This window comes from Rhinolophus sinicus, chromosome 17 (genome assembly GCF_057876585.1).
Source record: "Rhinolophus sinicus isolate RSI-liver-muscle chromosome 17, RSI-T2T, whole genome shotgun sequence".
Lineage (NCBI taxonomy): Eukaryota > Metazoa > Chordata > Mammalia > Chiroptera > Rhinolophidae > Rhinolophus > Rhinolophus sinicus.
The window spans coordinates 144,413,977-144,420,552 of record NC_142517.1 but is presented as its reverse complement, the minus strand read 5'-3'; the positions used below and the strand labels follow the sequence as shown (position 1 = coordinate 144,420,552).

Below are 6,576 nucleotides of genomic sequence, written 5' to 3'. Positions count from 1 at the left end.
CTGCTTAATCTGCCTCTTGGACACGTATTTCTTGGAGGCAACTGGGTGTTGCTCCAGCTCTTTTTGATGCTGGCCACTGGGGGTGCCTGCCCCAGGACCACGTTGGAGGAGATCTGCTGTAGGTCAAGTTCAGCCACAGCCTGTGCCCCACCCAGCTCCATCTGATAGCAGCCACAAATAAATACGAAGATGGCTGCTGCCCATGCTGTGCTTGGAGGTGCCTCAAGAGACCAAGTTGTGAACGAAATCTGGCCGCCACTAATGCTGGGCATAGGGCTGCTCAGCCAGAGGTTCAGGACACACTCAAGCCAGATGCTGCTTGTCTGAGTTCTGTGAACCTTTGAGAGACCCTAGGAAAGTCTGCAGCATGAACCAAGGCAGGTGGTTTGTACAAAACAGCCCCTGGAAGAGGCTTGGGTGTGCCCGAAAGTTGAGTGGGGAGTGGTCTCGAATCACCAGGGTGGGGCAAACAAATGGCATCAGCCACCCTGATGGAGACTCAGATACGGCAGCCACCTTCCTGCGTCTGCATGCTGGGAAGGGGGATGACTCAACAAAGAAACAATGGCCTCTGCCAACTCCTTTATGTGGGAGAAAATTGCCCCTCCAGCTCCCATCCCAAGACAGACAACTCAGTTCCTCTCCTTATTTCCTTGCCGACTCTCCAGCTGCTGCCCCAGTCCTGGAGCTTAGAGCCAGTGATTCAGTTGGTGAGTAAGTCTGTCACGGTCCCTTTAAGAGTAACGGCTGGGACTCCAGCTGCTCCCTGTCTCACTCAGTCACAATCTCCACTGGTTTTCACAACCAGAAATTATGGGGATTTTTCTCCCTGGCACTGGAACTCTCGGCTGGGGAGGGGCTGGGACCCCTTGCTCCTCCCGGTATGTGTGTGTATGTGGGGAAATCTATGCAGCCAAAATATCCCTCCTGATTTTATTTGTCACATGCAGGTGTGGGACCAGTCTGTTCTGCATTTCTGCCCCTTTTACCAGTCTCAAGGTGGCTTCCTCTGCCTGTCCTTAGTTGTAGAGCTTCGGTTCAGCAAGATTTCAGTAGCTTCTCAGTGATGGTTATTTCATAGTTTAGTTATAATTTTGCTGTGGTCGTGAGAGAATATAAACATTGCGTTTACCTACTGTGCCATCTTAACAAGAACTGTTGACATCTTTTGATTGCTATTATCTCCTCTCACATTCTCTCTGTGCTTGTGAAATTTTTAGATTTTCTTTTAAAAAGTTCTTTACCACCATTTCAGTGAGCTTTTGAGTAATGACAATGAGGGTAAACAGATGTTTTACTTTGCCTTATTTGAATGGTAGTCTGAACTTTGTGCATTCTAGTATAAACAGAAATGTTAATTGCTTCCAGATGATCAAGCTTATGGAGCACGTACAATCGTAGGGCATCAGAAACAACTGTGGTGCTCTCTGCTAATTGTTCCCCTTTAATTTCTGGCCAAAGGAATACAAGGGATTGATGAATACTAATTCTGCTACCTGGAGCATAGACATGGACAACATGGATGAAGGTGGAACCCTAGAGATAGCAGAGCAACAAGATAGAAAATCTGGATCCTTGAACTCTGTGGAGCTGTCACATCCTTATGCTTGGAAAGTAATGTGGGAGAGAAATTAACTTTGACTTCTGTTTTGTACAAACTTCTCTTATTGCTTTTTATTTATTTCGTTGGTTGGTTTACTACCACCAAACCAGTATCTTACATAATAAACAATAATATTTTTTTTTTCTAAGAAAGTCAGGATATGAGAACAGTCATAAGCATGAAGGATGAAAAACAAAAAAGAAAGAGAATAACTTTTTCCTATAAGTGATTATATAGTTCATTAAAACAAAACATTCCTCTCAGATTTAGAGTACAAAAATTCTCATTCTTCTTTTGGAACCCTTTCTGAAAAGATCTTCTGTGTACCTTGTAACTTTGATTTTTTTTTTTTTTATATATAAAAGTTGCCAAAAATAGCATTATGTCCTACTTGGTAGTTGACTAATCTTAGGTTTATTTTTATTATTAATGAAAAATGGAACTCTTTCTTTCAGTCCTACATTTTAGTCAGACATGATATCATGCAAACTGGTTATATTTTGAAAACATAGCTTTTCTTTGGTGATTCAGCATCATTCTCACTTATTGCTCCCATGTCTAGGTTCTAGGGTTGGAAGAAGATGATGTTAGACTAATATGTTTTATTTAACGTTGACTAAAAGAGTTCAGAATGTTGATGTAACAAATTTTGTTTTTAAGAAATAAGAGTGAAGAGGGAGTCGTTTCCTTTTTCCGCTCTGGCCGCAGCCATGAATATGCTCAGGCTTCAGAAGAGGCTTGCCTCCGATGTCCTCCACTGTGGCACAAAGAAGGTCTGGTTGGATCCCAATGAAACCAATGACATCGCAATGTCAATTCCCATCAGCAGATTCAGAAGCTGATCAAAGATGGGCGGATGATCCGGAAGGCTGTGAGTGTCCATTCCCAAGCTTGATGCTGGAAAAACACGTTGGTCGTAGGAAGGGTAGCCATATGGGCATAGGTAAGCGAAAGGGTACTGCCAATGCTTGAATGCCTGAGAACTTAACTTAGATGAGAAGGATGAGAATTCTTTGCCGACTGCTCAGAAAAGACCGTGAATCTCAGAAGATTGACATGTATCACAGCCAGTACCTGAAAGTGAAGGGTAACGTGTTAAAAAAAAAAGTGGATTTTCATGGAACACATCCACAAGCTGAAGGTAGACAAGGCTCGCAAGAAGCTTTTTGCTGATCAGGCTGAGGCCTGTAGGTCTAAGACCAAGGAAGCACCCAAGTGCTGTGAATGGTGGCTCCAGGCCAAGAAGGAGGAAATCATCAAGACTCTGTCCAAGGAGGGAGACTAAGAAATAAAGCTTCACCTCTCTTACCTGTACGTAGTGACCTGTACTTAAACTTAGCTCTTCTAGCCATTGTCCAGGACATAGATCGATCATTCAATAAAATAGCCCTCATCTGCCAAAAAAGAAAAAAGAAAAGAAATAAGACTGGATTATTTTTTAAAGATTTCTTTTTTCTTTCTTTCTTTTTTTTAAATGGAGGTATAATTTATATAAAATGCACAGACTTTACATATTCCATTCAATGAGTTTTGACCAAATAAGACATAGAACACTTCCAGCACCTGAGAACTTTTCCTCATGCTTCTTTCTAAGCAAAACCCTTCAAACATCCACAGTCAAGCATTGTACTGATTTCTGTCACCACAGATGTGTTTTGGGCTTCATATCAATAGAGTAATACAGTGTATATTCTTTTGGAGCTACTTACTTTTGTTCAACATAATTGAATAACAGGCCATTGCTGTAGCTGTCATGACTGAGAAGTTGGTCACAGCAGCCAGCTTCCAACAACACTGCCTCTGCTTAGTTTTGTGCCAGTAAAATGGATGCTCTGTGATTGGCCTCTTTTACCAAGTAACTAATTTCTTAGCCAGTCTTGTGTGATGCATCTGACTGGCATAATTTATCTCACATATCTTCACCCAGCAGCTAGGAAGTTGGAAATTATGTGTTTGGATTCTTCATTAAGATGGAAAGATGTCTATCATGGGTAATTATCCAAACACGAAGAATGGGTTCAAAAGATTCTGATTAGTCACAAATGACAAATATCTGCTGCCCACCAAATCTTTCAGTAAAGTCTAAAAACCTTTTATAATGGTGAGTGGTGGGGTTGTGGAGAATAAAGGAAAAGAGCGGTAAGTGGAAGTGAGGTTTACCACACATTTACCTGATGCTCAAGTGGAGGAAATAACATACTATTTAAAGCCTGTGCCCAAGAACCCAGAAAATAACAGCAAAGTGAGTGGTGGTCCATGAGTAACTTGAAGCACCAGGGAGAGTACAAGATTCCAGACTAATAACACACTAGAGAAAGATTACCTATGTTAAAAATTAATTTTTATACTATCATCAACAAGACAAATAATAACAAGCGTTGGAGAGGTTGTGGAGGAAAAGGAACCCTCATACACTGTTGGTGGGAATGTAGACAGGTGCAGCTGCTGTGGAAGGCAGAATAGAGGTTCCTCAAAAAATAAAGAATAGAATTACCATATGACCAGCGATCCCTCTTCTGGGGATCTACCCAAAAAATCTGAAAACATTTATTCATAAAGATATACAAAGTCAGACAATTAAGTTCGTGAACTTGCCACCGTGTGCTTACATTGGCAGCACTGTACAAACAGCTCGGTAAAGTTTCATAACCTTGGTATATCAGTGTCTCACAGCTGTGTTCGTGTCGACATGTGGCAGTGTCTTGCTGAGTGGCGTTCATTACTGTTGTTGTGAGTTTTTGTGTGCTGTCATAAGATTGTCTGAGCTTGAATTAGAGCAACGTACAAACATTAAATTTCTTGTTAAACTTGGCAAGAGTGGAAGTGAAATCAGGGACATGTTAGTCCAAGTTCATGGGGATAATGCCATGAAGAAAATGGAAGTGTACAAATGGATTAAACGTTTTTCTGGAGCGGAGAGAACACATCATTGATGAAGAGAGGTCAGGGCGGCCAGTAACAAGCAGAACTGACAGAAACATTGTTGAATTTGTCGAATTGTGTGTCAAAATTGTTGGCTGACTGTGAGAAGCATAGCAAACCAAGTAAACATCGACAGGGAAACAGTTAGGGAAATCTTAACTGAAAATCTTGGCATGAGAAAAGTGTGTGCAAAAATGGTCCCAAAGGAGCGCACCAATGAACAAATGTGATGGAGAGTCAAAGTTTGCCAAGACCTTTTGGAGAGGCAAGATGATGTTTTCGGCCATTTTATCTCTGGTTATGAAACATGGATGTACCAATACAACCCTGAAACAAAGCGTCAAAATGCACAATGGAAGTCAGCCAATTCTCCAGGACCAAAAATGTTCTGTCAGTCTAAATCAAGAGTCAAAACGATGTTGCTAAACTTTTGTGATATCAGAGGTATTATTCATTATGAATTTGTACCAACTGGAAAAACAGTTAACCATGTTTACTATTTGAAAGTGCTGAAAGCCTGCCTGAAAAAGTTGGACAAAAATGACCTGAACTTTTCACCAAAAAGTCATGACTCTTGCATCACAACAATGTGCCAGCTTACACGGCACTGTCTGTCAGGGAGTTTTTAGCCAGTAAACAAATAACTGTATTGGAATGCCCTCCCTACTCATCTGATCTGGCCCCCAATGACTTCTTTCTTTTCCTGAAGATGAAGGAAATATTGAAAGGAAGACATTTGATGATATTCAGGACATCAAGGGTAATACGATGACAGCTCTGATGGCCATTCCAGAAAAAGAGTTCCAAAATTGCTTTGAAGGGTGGACTATGTGCTGGTATCAGTGCATAGCTTCCCAAGGGGAGTACTTCGAAGGAGACCATAGTGATATTCAGCAATGAGGTATGTAGCACTTTTACTAGGATGAGTTCATGAACCTAATTGTCAGACCTTGTATGTACTCTGATGTTCATTACAACTTTATTTATAGTGACCAAGATATGGAAACAACCGAAGTGTTCTTCGATAGATGATTAGATAAAAGAAGATGTAGCATATATACACTATGGAATACTACTCTGCTGTAAGAAAAATTCAAATACTGTCATTTGCAACAACATGGATGGATCTTGAGATGATTATGCTAAGCAAAATAAGTCAGACAGAAAAAGTCGAGAACTGTATGACTTCACTCATATGTGGGATATAAAACTGAAAGCAATAAGGGAACAAGACAGAAACAAAACCTCATAGACACAGAAAACAGTTTAGGGGGGAAGGGGGAAAAGGGAATGGTAGAAGAGAATAAAGGGGGTCAAATATGTGGTGATGGAAGCAGAACTGACTCTGGGTGGTGAGCACACAACATGACATATAGACGATGTATTATAGAATTGTACACTTGAAACCTATGTAATTTTACTAATCATTGTCACCCCAATAAATTTAATTAAAAAATAATTTTTATAAAGAATACAATCATAATTCTCAAATAAATATGAAATGAGCACTATCAAAGATATTTAACTCATTAATTTATTGAAGAAATTATAAACCTCAATTGAATAAAAATTAGAAAATGCAAATAGACAAAGGTAGAAAATAAACAACACCCATAACTTTACTTTCAAAGAAACTATGTATTTATTTAGAAACTATATATACATATATATGTATATATATACATATATAATATTATATTATATAAATATAATATAATATTAGATGATATATACCAAGGGTGCCAAAAAAAGTACACATTTTAAGAGATGTTATCTATGTATTACTTTTCAAAGTTGAATTGAATTACGGTAGCAATGTGTAGAATTACGTTCGCTCAAAAGATCTTGTTAATCAAGTGAATGTAATTCATTATATTACAATTTTAATACAGTTTTTTTCCTTTCTTAAAATGTGTATACTTTTTTGGCAACCTCTCTTTTTGTATAATTCCCATATGAAATACACAACACATACACACACAGACACACACACATATATATTTGGGAGGGACCATATATGGGATCATACTAGACTTAATGTATTGTTTTAA

General features: G+C 39.2%; 1 pseudogene; it reads left to right on the top strand.

Moving 5' to 3' along the window:
* The first annotated feature begins 1,474 nt into the window (after positions 1-1,474).
* Positions 1,475-6,080, top strand: LOC141567448 (large ribosomal subunit protein eL19 pseudogene; annotated as a pseudogene).
* The last annotated feature ends 496 nt before the right edge of the window (positions 6,081-6,576 follow it).